The sequence below is a fragment of the Bos javanicus genome, chromosome 6 (assembly GCF_032452875.1).
Source record: "Bos javanicus breed banteng chromosome 6, ARS-OSU_banteng_1.0, whole genome shotgun sequence".
In the NCBI taxonomy this organism is placed as follows: Eukaryota; Metazoa; Chordata; class Mammalia; order Artiodactyla; family Bovidae; genus Bos; species Bos javanicus.
Genome location: NC_083873.1, coordinates 96,596,913 through 96,617,972, shown reverse-complemented (window position 1 = coordinate 96,617,972; position 21,060 = coordinate 96,596,913). Strand labels below are relative to the sequence as shown.

Below are 21,060 nucleotides of genomic sequence, written 5' to 3'. Positions count from 1 at the left end.
TCATTTTCATCTGAAGAGTTCAAGAGTTGTTTTAGAGGAATATTTCCCACATTGCAATCCTTTTTATAAAAACTATTTAATTAAAGAACTTATTTGGCTGCTCCAGGTCTTGGTTGTAGCACACAGGATCTTCGATCTTAGTTGCAGCATGCGGGATCCAGTTCCCTGACCGGAGATGGAACCCAGGCCCCCTGCATTGGGAGCGGGGGAAAGCCCTTGCAATCCCTTACGTTACCATAGTCACAGTTTTCATTGTATAACACACCTGTAATGTTATTTGCTGTTTTAAAATGGCCTGATTTTGTAAATGTAACCTAATCTTGCACAGTATGATGTAGGAAGTAGCACATTCGCTACACTGATTCTACTGTTTCTAATATAAATATAACTTCATGACTGCCAAACTATAAGATTCCTGTATATACCACTAAAATCATCTCATGTATCATGCTGGCTTCTTTACAGACCTAGCAGAGTCTTATTCTTACTTCTGTTTACTGCTAGGGTTGATCAGAATGAAGTATGATTTGCAATGACAAAGTCCTTTTCCAGGCTCAAGTGTTTAGTCTCTGGTGTTAAAAAAAAAAAAAAGGCCCCTGTCCTGGGTTTGTGTGTTTCTTGAGGACGGGGAGGTGCAGGTCTATGTGCTTTGGGACAGGCACTATGGGAAATGCAGCCAAATCCAGCAAAATTTCCTGTTTAAAAAAGATTGAACCACCACCATTAGGAAGTATTATTTATTTTCAGATTAGCTCCAATAACATCAAATTAAGTCCAAATCATTCATATCAGTGTGTACTTATCCAAGGAGACTTCATCTAAAGACTAACGTTCTTAGTAACATTCCTGAAGGCCTATGGAAATTGTAACAGCCCCCAAAACAACATTCCTTCAAAAATAAAATATTTGAATAGGAACAAGTGGGAGAAAGAACATTAAAAAATTAGCCCTCATTAATGAAGAATGTATATTTTGGAAAAGATCTTGGAGAGTAATCTCAGACCCACATACACATTTCCCCACAGACACTGACCTCTTAGTTGAACTGATTCATTGTTCATTTTCATGAAATTCCTCTTCTCTTCACTAAGAACTTAAAATTGCATTCTACCATTTCTCTCAGACATGGCAAGGGCACTTTATTTTTTGTTTTCATTAAATATATAAACAGAATCATGGCTATTTTCTATTAGATAGATAGATAGATATAGGGAGATAGATAAATCTAGTGCACGCATGCTCACCCCCTTCAGTCGTGTCAGACTCTTTTCAACTCTATGGCCTGTAGTGTGCCAAGCTCCTTTGTCCATAGGATTCTCCAGGCAAGAATCCTGGAATGGGTTGCCATGCCCTCCTCCAGGAAATCTTCCTGATGCAGGGACTGAACTCGAGTCTCCTGCATTTCCTGCATTGCAGGCAGAGTCTACCACTGAGCCACCAGGGAAGCCCAGATGAATATAGTATACACACACACATACCACACACACACACACACACACACACACATATACACACACACACAACTATATAATTAACAGAGACATAGAATGCTTTATTTGGGAGGACCTTAATGGTCATTGAGCCCAGCATCACCTAAACTGTGTTCCATAATTTCCATGCAGTGTTGAGTGGGTGTTCCCTTGAGAAAGGAATCCATGATCAAATAATGTTGGTAAACATTGGATTAAACAAAACTTAACTTATGACATTATATACTTTTGATTTCCAAGAAGAGAATATATCAGTGCTTCTCAAACTTTAACGCATGTGTAAAATTGCATATTAAGTCTGAAACAGGGCCTCAGATTCTGCATTTCTAACAAACTTCGGGTAACGCTAAGGCTTCTGGTCCAAGGACCACACTTTAAATAGCAAGAGTGTCTTTCTTAAAACCTTATTTTACCAGTGTACTGTGTCCTGCTTACACAAAGCTGGTGTTCTGAAATGTTTGGTTGGTTGGTTGGCTGACTGGCTTGTTAATTAGTGTTTGTGAATTTTGAAAGTTAAACATTAGTAATTTACAGTTCTCAAAACTGTTACTGTATCTGAATACCCTCTCTTATAGAATGTTATTATAGATGTCATTTTTTAAAAATCACCCTACATTTACTACATTTACCTAATTAACTTTTACCTTTTCAGTGGCTGCCTTATTTCACTAGAGTTGTGCTTGGGAAAACATGAATCCCTATACGACTGGAGAAAGGGATGAAGGAAATAAAAGGACATATGTCTCTTGAATTCTATTCCGATATGCGGTGAAGGGTGTGCTCACTTTATAAGCACACTGAAAAATAAGCATGACTCATATAGCCAGACTAAAATTTATGTGCAAACAATTGTTTGGATTTATATTATTGACCTTTTTTTTCTTGTCTGTTCAACAATTAATCATAGAATCATACAGAAAATCATCTAACTACTTTAAGTATCTGGCAAGCCAGCCACTCAGTATTCTCCACCTACTCATCCACCGACCACCATTGACCTGTGCATCCACCTGTTTAACTATACACTCATCCACTCACACATCCAGTCCCACTCAACCACTCAGTCACATGCTCACCACGTGTCCACCCACCCATCCATATGCTCATCCATCCCTTTATGTCAATTTGGTCAATGATATTTATGTGACATTGTTTCTTGGCAAACATGGAGAAAAAGCAAAATTAATCTGCAAGTTTAAGGTAGGTAAAAGAATCAATTACATGTTATTTTACAATCTCCTAATATACTTCCTTATGTGCTAAACTCTCATCTGTAAAAGAGAGTTATTTCAATGGTAAATTTTAAACAGTGGCTTGGATGATGCCAGCGTAGGGAAAGAAACAAGCTGCTTGTAAGCAGAGAGCTGAGCTGTCCAACATAGCTCCTCAACCTGACATTCCTGCTCCTTCATTCCATGAAGAATTCTTTCAGTCCTTTCTACCACATTGCCTGGCATTCCTGTTCATGCTTCTCTCCAGCTAGCTAAACTGAACGATTGAAATTGCCCAAACTATGCCTTTGATTGTACTTTTTCTTCCATCTGAACTATGCTTCCTGACCATACTGGATGTCTAGTTCATAGCCCGATACATTTCTTTCCTAAAGTTTTCCCAGATCTTCTCTGATTTGTCATCTGTCAATCTCCTCTGACATTTACAGTTGACCTTACATTCTAGTTTCTATGTGCTTGTCTGATCTCACCTGTTAAGCATAAAGCTCCTAGAAAAATGAGGTATGTACCTAATTATCTTTACATCCACCATAGAACCTTAAATAGGGCCACTCAGTAGACATTTCTGGTATAAATGAATCCATCCACCTACACTTCTCATTGAATGAAAACTTTGAGTATGCTGATTTCATGAGTAACTGAAGAGTTTGAAGCTAAGAAATATCCTGCTATATAAAATCATTGGTTAACTGTATTAGTGGGTTATTGCTGCAGAATCTTTTGTAAAGTACTTTGCCATGACTTTATCTGAGAATGTTGGTATGTTTCAAAGTGATGGGATCAGTTCAGTTCAGTCGCTCAGTCGTGTCCAACTCTTTGCGACCCCATGAATCACAGCACGCCAGGCCTCCCTGTCCATCACCAACTCCCAGAGTTCACCCAGACTCACGTCCATCGAGTCAGTGATGCCATCCAGCCATCTCATCCTCTGCCGTCCCCTTCTCCTCCTGCCCCCAATCCCTCCCAGCATCAGAGTCTTTTCCAATAAGTCAACTCTTCGAATGAGGTGGCCAAAGTACTGGAGTTTCAGCTTTAGCATCATTCCTTCCAAAGAAATCCCAGGGCTGATCTCCTTCAGAATGGACTGGTTGGATCTCCTTGCAGTCCAAGGGACTCTCAAGAGTCTTCTCCAACACCACAGTTCAAAAGCATCAATTCTTCAGTGCTCAGCCTTCTTCACAGTCCAACTCTCACATCCATACATGACCACAGAAAAACCATAGCCTTGACTAGACGAACCTTTGTTGGCAAAATAATGTCTCTGCTTTTGAATATGCTATCTAGGTTGGTCATGACTTTCCTTCCAAGGAGTAAGCATCTTTTAATTTCATGGCTGCAGTCACCATCTGCAGTGATTTTGGAGCCCAGAAAAATAAAGTCTGACACTGTTTGCACTGTTTCCCCATCTATTTCCCATGAAGTGATGGGACCGGATGCCATGATTTTCGTTTTCTGAATGTTGAGCTTTAAGCCAACTTTTTCACTCTCCACTTTCACTTTCATCAAGAGGTATTGACTTTCTGGAACACAAGCTGTTAAAATGATACATCCTTACTCTAAGATGTATTAATTCGAACACTATGTTTTCCTCTAAAACTTTTCTGCTGTTAATAGCAATTCAGTGTCAAAGCTTGTAAAGAATCACATGGGTTGTAGCTTGGAACTTACTAACCAGTGACAATTTCTATCATTCCCTTTGGCTGTCAGATCACTTGAAGATGCAAAGTCTCTTTATCATCAGCAAGATTTTTTACCTACCCTTTTCCATTTTAGACAATGATAATAGCTTTTATTGTTGTCACTCTTCATTCCTTTACATTGTCCCAAATACTACATGAATTCTCAATAATTATTACATGAAAGAGAGAGAGAAAAAAGATAATGACTCCACTGGTAGCTCAAAGTCATAGCCTGTAGAATTGTCCCAAGGCTGGAGACAAAAGTGAATCTTTCTCATTTTCCTACAAAATCTTTCTCATTTCCTACAAAAACTCTTACTTTCCTACAAACATGTCTCTTTAAGAGGTTGTTTGGGACTTCCTTGGTGGGCCAGTGGTTAAGAATCCATCTGCCAGTGTGAGGGACACAGGTTCAATCCCTGGTCTGGGAAGATTCCACGTGCCGTGGGGCAACTGAGCCCATGTGCCACCACTACTGAAACTCTCATACTCTAGAGCCCATGCCTGCAACAGGAGAAGCCACCGCAATGAGAAGCCCGTGCACCACAACTATAGAGAGCTCAAGTGCAGCAACAAAGACTCAGCACAGTCGAAAATAAGTACATAAACATTTTTTTTAAAAAGAAGCATTCTGACATTTCAGGTCCTAGTCTTAATGTCTTTGATAATCTGTATGATTGTGTTGAAGTAGATCTAGATTATATCTTGTTTTTTCCCTTTATCATGAAACTCTATGAATTTTATAATGCCAATTTTGAAAATTATATATATTTTTTATACATATAATATATATATATTACTTTGAATAGGGACAGGGAATATAAGAAATATATAATATATATGTAATAAAAATATAAAAAGAGTTTAATTTACATTGATTCAGTTGTCAATGTAAATTTACCTGGACCTCCTCAGACTATATGTGGAACTGTGAAGCTCTGAGAGACAGAGCTGCTTCCATAAGAGCCCAGAATCTCCTGGCCTTGTTACTCAGTGCCCATACTTTGTCAGCCTTTTCATTTCATCTTGGCGACAATGAATAACAGTATTTAATACATATGTAGAGTCTTTTCATGGTGTCCCACTGCCAGGATCACTCTTGTTTTTTGGCTACCACCGTGCTTCCATTAGCCTTGGGCTGTCATCCCACCAGGAATGGGGTTGTTATGGCTTTGAGCACTCAGGATTTTTGCCCCTTCATTAAGGAAGAGCGAACAAAAAAAGAACAAGAAAAATACATGTCATCCAGACAGTAGTTTTCTCTTTCTCTGGGTCTTGAACATTGTACTCAAGAAATGTTTGGATATGCTTATTAATTTTCAACCGTCCTGAAGGTTACTTTTTTTCAGTACATACCAATGGGTCCCCTGACCCTTTCTACGTCCCATCGGGCTTGCCTCCCTTTGGAAGCCTCCTTTGCTGCTGGTGTGCCCCACTGAAGGGCCCCACGCCTGCACACCCCACACACTGTCACGCTCAGCTGCCCAGGGTGGAGCAGCATTGAGAGGTGGCCCCCGAGGGGGCCTCCCCAGCCTCGTGTAACCACTTCCCTTTGCAAATGTTTCTGCCCACTCTACAGTCCTGTCCCTCAGTCTTTCCCACCAAATCCTTCACCCCCTGGGCCTTGAAAGCAAGAGGCGCCGGAGAGCTTCCAGCACCATCTCCCTGAGAGACCCAGAGAGACCCAGTCCATCATATCTAACGTGGTCTCCTTTGGGAAAGATAGTTTAAATCCCAGTCAACTGTCTTACGAATTTGGAAGGCAGACTGTTTGATTTGGGGATTCTGTGTACTTACATGGAGGAAGTGGGGCTGCATATAGAAACTACAGTCTAACTGCTGAGTGAGCACTTAACATTTTTTTTTAAATATATAATTTAATTCTCTAAAGATAGGAAACTGCAGGCAGCTGCATTTTCACCGTTCAAGAAGCACTTTTCTCCTTTACAGCAAAAGAGCTCAACTATGAAATGAACTTTGCTGTCTGAATGGGAGCTAGGTATTTTGGCAGTCATTCAAAAGTCTTTTTCGATGGAGTGTCCATCAAATAGCAAGTTTGTGAAGTACTGCTTAGAAATGCTTGCTCTTATTCTTTGATGATTAGAGCAGGATAAGGAGGGAGCAAGAATCCAGAGTTACACATAATTTTTTTTTTTTTTTGCAGCTGGAGAAACTGAGGCAATGAAAAGAAGGACATTATGCGAGGTCACAGAGGGGAGTCCACAATTTTGAGAAAATCATCTTCATTTACTCAGTCATTTCCAGGCAGCTGGTTGAAAGCTAATCTTATTTTTAGATAAGCTTAGTTGTCTGGGATATTATTGGCCACTCCATCACTGGGAAAGGCGGTGTGTTTTAGGAATAAGGTTAGTTATCAGACTTCTATCAAATACAAAATTTAAGAAAACAAAAAGAGATTTGCTTCCTTATAAAGTTGATTAATAAGTTCACTTGTTTATTGTTGGGTATAAGCAAAAATATTAATACAGATTGAGGACTATGTTTAAGTTATGAAACATAATAACCACCTCCCCCAACTTAAGAACTGGAACATGAACTGGCATAGAAACTTCTGGCATATTCTTCCCCAGACTCCTCCACTTTCCCCTGCCTCCTGCACAGAGGTAGTCTTGTTCCTAGATTTTACGTTTGTCTTTTCTGTGGTTTTATTATGTATCATTAGACAATGAATATTAATTTTAGCTTTCTTAGAGCTTCAGTGAAATGGTATCATAGTGAATGTATTTTTCTGCATCTCAGTTTTCCATTCCAATAGTGTGTTTCTAAGATTTATATTGTTTCATAAAAGCTGGAGTTTACTCATATTCACTGCTGTATAATATTCATCATATGACTATATCAAAATTCAGCAAGTCACTCTTGACAGTGGAGTTGTGGATTTGGGAGTAAAGGATGAACCATCAGGACTGGGCTGATATTCTTGTCCAACAGTCTCTTCAAGTCAGAGGCTTTCAAAACTTTTTTCTTCACTCTTATCAAAAACAAAACCTATTTGCAGGGCAGGAATAGAGACACAGATGTAGAGAATGGATGTGTGGACGTGGCAGGAGGGGATGAACTGGGAGATTACGATTGTCATGAATACTTTATCATGTAGTAAAACAGATCGCCAGTAGGAATCTGCTGTAAAGCTCAGGGAGCTCAGCTTGGTGCTCTGGATAACCTAGAGGGCTGGGGTGGCGGGTATGGGAGGGAAGGCCAAGAGGGAGGGATTATATGTGTACTTACAGTTGATTCACTTTGCTGCACAGCAGAAACTAACACACTGTTTTAAAGCAACTATACTCCAATTAAAAATCTCCAATTTTATATCTCAGTACACATACACATATAAATAATTGAAACAAAATATAATGAAATAATACTATTTTTACCTTGTGTGATATACTCCAATATTTCTATTCTAGCCCATTCTATTTCATTTTTACTTTTTAACACTTAACCATTTAATACAAGTATTTAATACTTCGTTGGCAAGGTCCAATGAATTGATTTTGTTACCCTCTGTGTTGCTGATCACAGTTTGAAAAACACTGCTCCAAGTCTTGCAGTGAAGAATCAATTAGTAGGTCAAAAAGTAAAGCATGCTTATTTTTAATATTATGAATTTTATTGGGGTCGGGAAAAGCAATATAGCAAAATCCATATAACATTCACACACAGTGCTTTTGATTGCGATCACCATAAGATTTTATCCCTCATATCAATAAAGCCTCCTTAATGAGATTTTAAAATGTTCCACAGGCATAAACAGTTTTAAAAGAGTCTTTTGATCAAAACTAAATTGTGAAAAAGTGCAGCACAACACTGAGTCTTTAATAAAGTACATTTGCATATCATTTTAAAATTTAATTTTGTGATCAGAGAAAGCAAAATATTTTTTTCTTTTCTTTTGCCATGGGAGATAAGAGGTTGCTTTCCAGATTATGAGTCAGAAAATTAGGCACACACAGACCTTGTTCTTGACCATATCCCTGTGAGTTCCTCACTCTATGCGGCAGGCAAGAGATGCCAGTATCTTAAGATTTGCACCCATCGCTCTTACTGCAAGGACATTAGGAAAAATCCTATATTTTAGCCTCCTCAGGGGAACACTGGAGAAGAATCTCTTCTATTTATCCCCAAATGCAAAGCAGCACTGAGTTCCTTTTTACACTTTGTCAGAGTTGATGGGGATTTACCATTTTTGCCCCAAATTACAGAGATCTTCAAACCTCTACACAATTTCCTTCCTATTACAAGAGACTTATGGGAAGCTGGGTAGAGCTACTTGCCAGGTATCTTCACTTGAAAGAATCATTAAAAATTTAAAAACCACAAATGCTGGTGGGGGTGTGGAGAAAAGGGAACCCTCTTACACTGTTGGTAGACATGTAAATTGACACAGCCACTGTGGAGAACAGTATGAAGATTCCTTAACAAAGTAGGAATAAAACTACTGTATGAACCAGCAATTCCACTCCTGGGCATGTACTCTGAGAAAACCATAATTCAAAAAGATACATGCACCCAAATGTTCGTTGCAGCACTGTTTACACAGTAGCCAGGACGTGAGAGCAACTTTAAGGTCCATCGGCAGATGAATGGATTAAAGAAGAAGTGGTGCATATATACAATGGAATATTACTCAGCCACAAAGAGGAGTGAAATTGGGTCATTTGTAGAGACATGGATGGACCTAGAGACTGTCATACATAAGTAAGTCAGAAAAAGAAAAACAAATATTATTTATTAACACATATATGTGGAATCTAGAAAAATGTTATAGATGAACTTAGTTGCAAAGCAAAAATAGAGACACAGACATAGAGAACAAACATACGGATACCAAAGAGGGAGGGGGTGTGTGGAGTGGATTAAGACTGACATATATATGTCATATTGGACCTGACATATATTCAGTACTGTGTAAAAAATAGGTAACTAATGAGAACCTACTGTAAAGCACAGGGAACTCTACTCAGTGCTCTGTAGTGACCTCAGTGCTCTGTGGCGACCTCAAAAAAGAGAGGATATATGTACACATATAGTTGATTCACTTTGCTGTACGGCAGAAACTAACGCACATTGTAAAGCAACTGTGTGCTGTGTGCTAAATCCTTCAGTCGTGTCCAACTCTTCGCCTCCCTGTGAACTACAGCCCACCAGGCTCCTCTGTCTTTGGGATTCTCCAGGCAAGAATACTGGAGTGGGTTGCCAAACCCTCCTCCAGGGGATATCTCCAATAAAAAAAAATTTTTTTTAATAAGTAAATGATTAAAGATCATAAAAAGGAATGAATTCTGTTGGTACGTTCACCTTTGGCCCTCACACACCCAGAATGAGGAACAAGTTAAAGAGTTTGCAGTCCTCAATGAGATGCCCAAGATTTTAGACTGTCTATTTGTCTCTAGACCTTCTCCCTGTTGCTTGGGAATGGACTTATTCTATGTCAGAAGTTTGTGTCCTCTCCAAGTAAAGCAGGAAATAGTTTTTGGAAGGGTTAAAAACATTTTTATAATTATGATAACCTTGAGTTATTCTTGGATCATAAATTAGTCTCTTCCTTCTTAACCTTCCTTTCTCTTTCTTCAGAGACTAGTGAAAAAGAAACACTTCCATTTCTAAATCTTTGAGCAGACTTTTTAGTTTTTATGATCTTTCTTCCTCTCCATGGGATTTTATTGTTTTGATTAGCTTTCGCAATAGTGCCTATCCTTTTTTCCTCTTTATTTTTGTTTGTAAATCATTGACTATTTTATAGTTTTGTTTAAGAAACAATGTTTATATAAGGGACAATTTACATTTTAGAAAGAGTCTTGAGTGGTTAAGAGTGAGTCTTCTGGAGCCAGACTTCTCAGGTTCAAAGCCCAGGTCTTCCACTTACTGCTTGTAGGACCTTAGCAAGTTACTTAAACACTTGTGCCTGAGTTTCCTCATCTGTAAAATGGAAATAATACCTTCTGCATGGAACTTTTATAGGCTTATGCAAGTTAATACCTAAAGTGCATAGACCAGGACCAGATATATAGCAAAGGTTCAATATATATTATTCTTATAATTATAGTCCTTGCTATATTATTATAAAGTTATTATATTTTGTGGTAATCCGTGATTTCCTTCTCATGCCTAAGAAGCTAAGACTGATTTTTTTGTTCCTAAATTTGTTAAAAACAAACACATTTTTTTCTCTTTGGGGATCTATATAACCAAAATAACTTTCTGATGAAAGTTTGGCTTTGTTTAGTTACCAAGTGAGATAAAGTCTATAAAGTACTTTGTAAATCATAAGGTACTATACAAATGTCCATTAATATAATACCTACTACTAAGAAAATGTCTATTCTCTGGATGCCTTTATCATCTTTATGGTGCTGCAAAGATCTTAGATTTGTTGATGGCATTTTTCATTATTGGGATAAGGATTTTTTTTTTTTTAATGGTTTTTTATTTTATTTTATTTTATTTTATTTTTTTAAAATTTTCAGCACTTTATTATTATTTTTTTTTGATAAATTTAACGCCTTTTATTGCCATACCTCATTTTACTGTGCTTTGCTTTAGTGAGCTTTATAGATACATGTTTGTTTGTTTTTTTTTTTTTCCTTGTTAATTTTCTGTTTAGTTGATCTATCCATAAGTGTGAGTGGGGTATTAAAGTCTCCCACTATTATTGTGTTATTGTTAATTTCTCCTTTCATACTTGTTAGGATTTGTCTTACATACTGCGGTGCTCCCATGTTGGGTGGATATATATTTATAATTGTTATATCTTCTTCTTGGATTGATCCTTTGATCATTATGTAGTGACCTTCTTTGTCTCTTTTCACAGCCTTTGTTTTAAAGTCTAATTTATCTGATACGAGTATTGTGACTCCTGCTTCCTTTTGGTCCCAATTTGCATGGAAAATCTTTTTCCAGCCCTTCACTTTCAGTCTGTATGTGTCCCCTGTTTTGAGGTGGGTCTCTTGTAGACAACATATGTAGGGGTCTTGTTTTTGTATCCATTCAGCCAGTCTTTGTCTTTTGGTTGGGGCATTCAACCCATTTACGTTTAAGGTAATTACTAATAAGTATGATCCCGTTGCCATTTACTTTATTGTTTTGGGTTTGAGTTTATACACCATTTTTGTGTTTCCTGTCTAGAGAATATCCTTTAGTATTTGTTGGAGAGCTGGTTTGGTGGTGCAGAATTCTCTCAGCTTTTGCTTGTCTGAAAAGCTTTTGATTTCTCCTTCATACTTGAATGAGATCCTTGCTGGGTACAATAATCTGGGCTGTAGGTTATTTTCTTTCATCATTTTAAGTATGTCTTGCCATTCCCTCCTGGCTTGAAGAGTTACTACTACTAAGAAAATGTCTATTCTCTGGATGCCTTTATCATCTTTATGGTGCTGCAAAGATCTTAGATTTGTTGATGGCATTTTTCATTATTGGGATAAGGATTTAGATTGTATCAGATTGAAACGTATTTGCAATTTCAGCCTCTCCTTCCACAGAAATATGAACAGATTTCTCTCCCTTGTCTATCAAAAAAAAAAAAAAAAGCAAAGGACTCTTGGTTGCCAGAATTTCAAAAAATAAATGTTAAATAAGACAAGTTCTCAGAGATTTCAACTCTCAGACCATTTGATGCATACTTTATGTAACTAATTGTAAACCTGTAATTAATTGTGTATCTTTAGAAATTTCTTAGAAGGAGACATCCAATCTGCCAACAAGCACTCAATTGGTGAAATTTCTTAGACCATTAACACACAGAATTCTCCCCTTTTTCAATTTCCTTTTGTACACATAATGCAACTCTCCCCTAAGTAAAACCTTATCATGATATATATTATCCTTTCCTCAGGCTGTCAGCCCTTTACAACCTGGCATTTTGTTACCAGCATATTGTGTTATCATAGGTAAAATTATTTCCTGAGTGTATTTAGCCTCCTCAGCTAAATTTTAAGTTCTTGAAATCAAGGCTCATATACTTTTCATAATCTTTATATATATAGATATATAATGGCCAGCAAAATCCTAATCATATAATAATTGCTTAGGGAGTGCTGACTGATCGGTTAATTGAAATTTACATGAGCCTACTCTAGAATCCAATGAGACAAAGCCCGTAGTTTCCTCAAATGAAAGGCTTCAGAACAGAATTCTTTTTCATTCTTCCTTAGCCTTCCTACAGGCTCGTCTGATGCTTCTGTGACCTGCACACTTAGCAGTACAGAAAGGAAAGAGCTTCTGTTGGGGTTTCAAGTGTCTGCGTTTCAAATAGTAAATGTAAAGAGGATATTTGACCTCCCTAAGCCTCAGTTTTCCCATCTATAAAATGGGAACAATAACGTCCGCCTTAGTATTTTGAGGATTGGAGAAAATACTTGATCTCAAGTGCTTAGCATGGCACCTTGTTGGGACACAGTGAACATAGCGGGTAAACACCTACTTAAGTAGACGTGCTGACGTGACCTTTACCTCAAAGACTCAGTATTTCCAAAACCAAGCTCACGATTTTCCCTAACTCCCAAACCTGCTCCTCCTTCAGAGAACGGCACCACCACCTATCCTCCAATGCAAACTGAAATCTAGACTTCATACCACTCACACCCTCTTTCCCATCACCCATTTCCAAACCAGCACAAACTCGTTGCCTCCAGAATGTCCCCACACCTCCGCACCTAAGACAACCCCCAGATCAGTAGAGGCTCCCGTCACCTCTCATGGGGACCACCACCGAGCTTCCAATCTGCTCCTGTGACACCAGTAACCTTCCTTTATGAATGCAAATCTGATCCCGTCTTTCCCTCATCACCGATCATGTTCAGAAGAACGAATACTCGAGTCCCTCACTTGGCTGATAAGATCTGGACCCACCGGGCGCGTACTCTGCAGGACATTTTCCACTTTCCCCTCCAGGTCCACTTGATTCTTCTTCACCCCCCAGTGTGCACTGAGAGCTCACTCGTGATAAGCTGCATCACAGGGCTCCCTCGTCATCTGACTTATGGTGCATTTGACTAAGGAAGGTTCCCTGGTGGCTCAGTTGGTAAAGAAACCGCCTGCAATGCAGGAGACCTGGGTTTGACCCCTGGGTCAGGAAGATCACCTGGAGAAGGAAATGGCAACCCACTCCAGTATTCTTGGCTGGGAAATCCCATGGACAGAGGAGCCCAGTGGGCTACACCGTCCATGGGGTTGCAAGAATTGGACATGAATTAGCAACTAAACCACCACGACTAAAGAAACGCTGGAGATGAGGAGGTGGCTGGAGAATGCAGTCTGGTATTTATGCCCCTGGATCTCTCCTTGCTGTGTTGCTTCAATCTATCTGCATCTCCTTACAGCCGCAGCCACTGTGAAGTATATCTTTCCTGGAGCCCTTTTCTCTGATAAATACTCCTGCCTTCCACTTGATGCCCAGGCACAGGAATAACTTTTCATTTTGGGGTACCATACAGTCATGTTGACTTCCCTTAACCGTTCAGACCCCACTGCAAAGAGTCCCTTCATGTAACTATCCCCAGTGGCCCTACGTGTGAGTGTGCCCTGTTGCTGCTGACTGAATCATTCTTCGCTCCTTAAGCCACTGGCCTTTCAGTACTTCGAATATATTCCACCTCTGCCTGCGTGAATCTTTCTCTTTCCCTAGTTAATGTTAACTCATCACTCACATCATGGCTCAAATATCACCTTCGTAGCGGAATCTTTTCCTGTCTCCCGAAGTAGGTCAAGTAACTCTACAATATGCTTTCCAACTTTCATGTAATTTTCCACAGCACTTAGAACAAGATAACAAATGCATCATTTAATTAAAGAACATCTCTGCCGTGAATGGAGGAATCACGTCTGATCTGCTTGCTCATCACTTCTCCCTAGTTCTCAACACAGTGTCTGACACATGTGGTCCTCGGAACATAAACGATAAAAGAATAAATGGTTTGAAGTCAGGGAGCCTAATTTCTCCAGCTCCATTTTTTCTTTCTCAAGATTGCTATGGCTTTTTGACGTCTTTTGAGTTTCCATACAGCTTGTAAATATTTTTGTTCTAACTCTGTGAAGAATGCCATTGGTCCTATGATAGGGATTTCAGTCGGGTCCTTTGGTAGAGTTGTGGATGGACCTAGCGTCTGTCATACAGAGTGAAGTAAGTCAGAAAGAAAAGAATGAATGGCGTGTATTAAAGCATATATGTGGAATTTAGAAAAATGATACTGATGAACCTGTTTGCAGAGCAGGAGTAGGCACACAGACATGCAGACACAGGGGTGGAAGGGAGGGTGCTACTAATCGGGATATTAGGATTGACATATATACACTACTATGTGTAGAATAGATAACTTTTTCTCTGCTACCCTCCCATACCCTACTTAATATTTTGATAACTTTTATTATCGTCTAGCATCATTTATAGGCTTCCCTTGCGGCTCAGTAGTAAAGAATCTTTTCCTGCTGTAAAGCATAGAACCTCAGCTTGGTACTCTGTGATGACCTAGAGGAGTAGGATAGGGGAGTGGGGGTGGGAGGGAGATCCAGTAGGGAGGGGATATGTGTATACATATAGCTGATTCACTTCATCATGTAGCAGAAACTAACACACCATTGTAAAGCAACTATGCTTTACAGTTGGGCAGTCACGTCCGACTGAAATAAATTATGCTCAGTCATGTAGTCGTGTCCGACTCATTGCGACCCCCTGGACTGCAGCCCACCAGGTTTCTCTGTGGGATTTTCTAGGCAAGAATACTAGAGTGGGTTGCCCTTTCCTATGCCAAGGGATCTTTCCAACCCAGAGATTGAACCCAATTCTCTTGTGTCTCCTGCATTGGCAGGCAGATTATTTATCACTGAACCACCTGGAAAACATCAAAACTATACTCCAATTAAAAAAAAAAAAAGAATGTACCCAATGTGGTATTTGCTAACTAGAAATATGCCAGAATTTAGGTGTGTACACATTTATGTGTTTATTCTGTAGATCCATGTCCATGTGCTAATCATATTTGGACAGAGAGGTTATTTTTATTATTTCTTCCAATCACAATTTCCAAAGCCAAGCATTTCAAAATTACTTTAGGGATTTCCTGGCAGGCTATTTGCCACCAATGACTATCCTTTCTTCTTCTTCCCATAGTCTGCCCTTAGTATTTTTCTCAATAAGTAATTTTCTACTTTCCATTGTGTCTTATATGTAGCCAGAAATGCCCCAGCCTCTCATATCCATGAGAATAACTCTTTCACCTTCTTCAAGGCTTTGTTCAAATGTGGTGTCTACCCTAACCACACTATTTAAAATTTCAGAAGCTACCTTTTCTCTGATACCTTCCCATAGCCTGCTCAATATTTTCATAATGTTTATTATCATCTAACATCCTTTATGGGCTTCCTCGATGGCTCAGACAGTAAAGAATCTATCTGCAGTGCAAGAGACCCAGGTTCAATCCTGTGTTGGGAAGATCCCCTGGAGAAGAAAACAGCAACTCACTCTAGTATTCTTGCCTGGAAAATTCCATGGACGCAGGAGCCTGGCGGGCTACAGTCCACGGTGCATCAAAAAGGGCTGGACATGACTTGGTGACTAAACAACAAGAGCATCCTTTATATTTTCATGAGGCCTATTTATTGTCTGTTTCCTCTAGTAAAATCTATGTATCTTAAGTCCCTACAATAGCACCTGGAACATAATAGACCTTCAAAAATATTTGTTGCATGAATTAAATTGGTGTCCTTTTCTCAATCTTTGACTGGCTTGCAACTCTTTATTCACATCTACTGTTTATTCACATCTGTTCTTTTCTCAGAAACCAAAAGATTTAACGATTCTCCCTTTTCCTTCCTCTATCTGGATACAACTCTACCTAGACAAAACTTTTTGGTGCAAAAAAATGGAAAAGACATCTCATGGGATTTAAAGGAAATGCTCTTACCCTACTTACTTCTTAAATGATTAATTAAGCTATGTGAACATAGGAAGCATGCTTTTTGCTTTAAATGTCCCACATTCAATAAATATTTTGTTATGAAGGTGGTAAAAATGAAAGCAAGTGTTAATGAAAGCCCATAAAGGTGTAAATAAAATGCCTAGTCTCTATTTGCTAAGCAATTTTCTCCATTTTATCTGCAAGTCACTTTAGAAATACTGCATAAAAAGCAAAACTGTAACGTAATCTAGCAAAAGAAACCACTTTCGAATTTGTGTTATATTGAATTCTGTGTTATATTCATCATTGATATCCAAAATGATCAGTCGAGGCTCTGCAAGATCCCAAAGTGCCTTCTGAATCATTAACATTAAATTTTCAATAATATTGCAGGCCTCACCTTATTTATTGAATACTGGTTATACATGTTGTGTGTACATGGTTACCCTCTAGTAAACTGCAACATTCCAACCAATCAATCTGATAGGAAGTAGCTATTAAATGACTAACATGGACTCATTCTCACATCATTTTATCAATCAGGATACCATCCCTTGGACTTCCCTGGTGGTCCAGTGGCTAAGACTCTGTGCTCCCAATGCAGGGGTCCTGGGTTCGATCCCTGGTCAGGGAACTAGACCCCACATGCCACAACTAAAGATTCTACACGTGGCATCAAAGATCGAAGACCCCGTGTGCCGTAACTAAGACCCAATGCAGCCAAATAATCTAAAAATAAAAATACAAGGACAAACTCTTCTTTAAAAAAAAAAGAATCTCATGCCTCTGAGTATGCTAAATCCTGAGAATTTACTGTATTATTAACTATGAACATCCGTCAGTCTGAAATTGCTTTTACCCGGATGCCCTTATATGGCTGAAGAAAAGGAGAAGTGAAGCCTGTTGACAGTCCCGTGGGTGCTTCTGCCTTCATGATGCTGCCTCTTCTCTGAGGCACATACCTCCTTTCTCCTCATGATCAATCACGTCCAAACTCTAACTGCGTTTTCTCCTTTAAGGGAACCATGGGAGAAAATTTTATCTGAAGTATTTTACATGTCTTTTTGTCTCCCTTTTACCTTCAGTTCCTTTCAGATGCTAAATTGTGTCCGACTCTTTGCAACCCCATGGACTGCAGCATGTATCTCCTGGAGCTTGCTCAAACTCATGTCCATTGAGTCAGTGATGCTATCTAACCATGCCATCCTCCGCAATCCCCTTCTCCTCCTGCCTTCAATCTTTGCCAGCATCAGGGTCTTTTCCAACGAGTAGGCACTTGGCATCAGGTGGCCAGAATATTGGAGCTTCAGCTTCAGTATCAATTCTTCCAATGAATATTCAGTGTTGATTTCCTTTAGGATTGACTCTCCTTGCTGTCCAAGGGACTCTCAAGTCTTCTCCAGCACCACTTTCAAAAGCATCAGTTCTTTGGCACTCAGTCTTCTTTAAGGTCCAAGTCTCACATCCATACATGACTACTGGAAAAACCATAGCTTTGGACCTTTGTTGGCAAAGTGATGTCTTTGCTTTTTAATATGCTGTCTAGGTTGGTCATAGCTTTTCTTCCAAGGAGCAAGCATCTTTTAATTTCATGACTTAAATCACAGTCTGCAGTGATTTTGGAGTCCAAGAAAATAAAGTCTGTCACTGTTACCATTGTTTCCCCATCTATTTGCCATGAAGTGATGGGACCAGAGGCCATGATCTTAGTTTTTTTGAATGTTGAGTTTTAAGCCAGCTTGTCTACTTACTTGTCATTAAAAAGAGCAATTAGGAAGTACAGAGAGAGAGAGACAAAGAATTAATTCCCAGTTCTCCCATACAGTTCATCACTAAAGGAAACTACTGTTATTGGGGGATATTTATCATGGTTTTTACACACACACACACACACAGAGTGATCTGCAGCATGCCAGTAGTGGAGAGCTAGAAAAAAAAACAGTCCAATCCTATAAAAGTGACATCTATTAAAAAAAAACATACCTAAAAGAAAAACAAGAAAGAATGAAGACCTAGCCTCCAGGGTAAAGGTTAACCACTGAACTGTCATTTAGAGTTGATGATTTGCTTCCCCCTAAGCCTAGAACTTTCAGGGAATTAGTTTATGATCCCAGGCAGCTTTCTCGGCAGGGGGGGAGGGTGCCCAGTTAGCCCTAATTATGACATTTTGTTTCACATTCCCACTTAAACAGCTAACCTTTTTTTTCCCTAATAGGTCTGGACTCTGGCAGCCACAGCTTGAACTGACTGAGCCTTTCTTTCTCTAAATGGCCTTTTGTGTGTGGATAATGACTCCACTCTCTTGAATAGGGATTTTTTTTTTCCTACTTACTGTAGCTAAATGCATCGTTGGAAAAAACAAAGCAAAGAGAAATTGCAGTAAAATGGTACATGATGGCCCCCTGGGGTGGGGGGGAGACTTGACTCTTAGACTTTCACACTTTGCTTCCTTTGAAGTTTCCTACAGAATAACGTTTTGCTTCTGAGCTGGGGTGGGAGAAGGGTGTGGATTGGGGCCGCATTCTGGGTTGGGATTTAAGACAAGCTGTCAGTACTCTTGCCTGGAAAATCCCATGGAAAGAGGAGCCTGGTGGGCTTCAGTCCATGGGGTTGCGAAGAGTCAGACACGACTGAGTGACTTCACTTTCACTTTTCACTTTCATGCATTGGAGAAGGAAATGGCAACCCACTCCAGTGTTCTTGCCTGGAGAATCCCAGGGACAGAGGAGCCTGGTAGGCTGCTGTCTATGGGGTTGCACAGAGTCGGACACGACTGAAGGGACTTTGCAGCAGTAGCAGTCACTGAGTTAACAGATGCCTGGGTCTTCTCAGTACCAATACTGCTCTGCTTCTTGAGTCAGTTTATTGAGTGAGAGCCTGCCTCAGAGGAAGTGCTAGAAATGTTTCCTCTTGGTTGGCCTCAGGCTTCCGAGGGACGTTGGTCATCCTTGTGCTACAATTCGATGTGCTACCTGAGCGTACCGTGTCTGTGGCGTGGGAAAGAGTTGTGAAACATGAATGAAAGCTCTTGGAAACCCACTTGTACCAAAGATTTTAAATTATATTCAAAAATTTCCATACTATAGAAAGAGTAATGGTATCAAAATTTACAAAATTGTAAGGCAGATTTTGATCTACCAGTGTTATATTTTAAACTAATTAAGGAGCTATCTAGATTTCTTTGTCATCCCAATATATTTCTTTACTGACTTAAAATCGCAATAAGGCAATTTTAAGGTCTGAGGACTGTGTGTTGGTGGAACCTTCCTACCTATACTAATTCAGTATCCTCTTCACTCCTTTCGTTTATTCTCCTCCTGTATGTAAAAAGCACTTTGTAAATTACTGTTGGTTTAGTTGCCAAGTCCTGTCTGACTCTGTACGACCCCATGGATTGGAGCCCACCAGGCTCCTCTGTCCATTGTGTAAATACTAGTCTGTGTGATCTAATTGCCCTTCTATCCTGTACTGAATTCCCTGTATTGCTTCTTGTTTACTTGGCCCTTAACTAATTCTGACCAATCCATTTCTGCCTCCTCATCCCTGGAGTATTTTAATAGCTTCATTTAATAAATTAATAACCCATAATGGGTTAATAAAAGGCATTTAGGGATCCTAGGGTACAGTTCCTTGAAGATCTGTGATTTATTCACTCCCACTTGTGAGTGCCCTGGGCACCTCATCTTAAAAGGGAGTAATAATAACATACCTTTCTTTACTCCGACAAGCGAAGATACGTGTGGTATATGTGTGTGTGTTTAACATTTTTAAAGTTCAGCCTCTGTGTAAGCAAGAGGACAGGAAATAGGACTGAAATGCAGAGAGAAGGAAGCTCAGGAGATTGTTTCATACAAAAAGACTGACTTGAGACTTCCTGACGACCTAGTGGTTAAGAATCTTCACTTCCAACGCAGCAGGGCGTGGGTTCGATCCCTGGTTGAGAAACTAAGATCCCACATGCCTCTTGGCATGGCCAAAAAGTTAAAAATAAGTCTTACTTTGTGAAGAGAGATAAATATTAGCAACAACAGTATATAATATTAATTGAACTCAATCATTTTCAGTATATCACCAGAAATTCTGAGTAGATTTCAAATATGCTGCATTTTTAAAAAATACTATTAAAAGTCCAGTGGAGTTTGGAGAAAGTTCAGGCAAGCAAACTCATCCCCTGTGAGGGTGCAAGTCAGCCATTTGTGAATATTCCTTCTCTTCCTGGAAGACTTTTGAGACAAGTGCAGCTTTGCCCAATAGCTTTGGGCTGCAGCTGCTGAAGAGGAGGATGGAGCTAAATAGCAATGCAGATTGGTTTATAAACCTTGGCTTTCTGTGTGGACTGAGTGCTTTTTGACTCTATCAAATCTGCACTTTCAATGTGACCTAGTCTTTAAAACCCACATAAGCATCTGAAAGGTGACTAAAGCTTCCAGGATGAAGAATGCTAACCATCTCAGAGTGACACTCCTAAATGTTCTTTGTCCGTCTAGAGTTATCATGAGGCAAACCACTTGCTAGTGACCTGGATCTGCACACACAGCCTTGGGACACTTTCTGAGCAAATGCTAACCAGTGACTGCTAAAACAAAGAAAGGTTATAGACTAGGAGTAACAATTACAGTTCCATCATTACCCATGGAATAGTGGCATTCTCTGTTGCCTCACAGTATATGTGGGATCCATTCATTTGTATGTTCACAATCTTTATTGAGCATCTCTTACTTGCTAGACATAGTATTAAGGTCCAGTG

At 39.4% G+C, this 21,060-nt stretch overlaps 1 protein-coding gene and 1 non-coding gene across 2 annotated transcripts in view; both read left to right on the top strand.

Annotated features, from left to right (window-relative positions):
- RASGEF1B (RasGEF domain family member 1B) overlaps window positions 1-21,060 on the top strand; it is a 651,632-nt gene that overhangs the window by 538,906 nt on the left and 91,666 nt on the right. The window lies entirely within an intron of this gene.
- Window positions 16,875-16,947, top strand: TRNAG-CCC (transfer RNA glycine (anticodon CCC)). Its single transcript has one exon. It is a non-coding gene; the product is annotated as a tRNA-Gly (tRNA).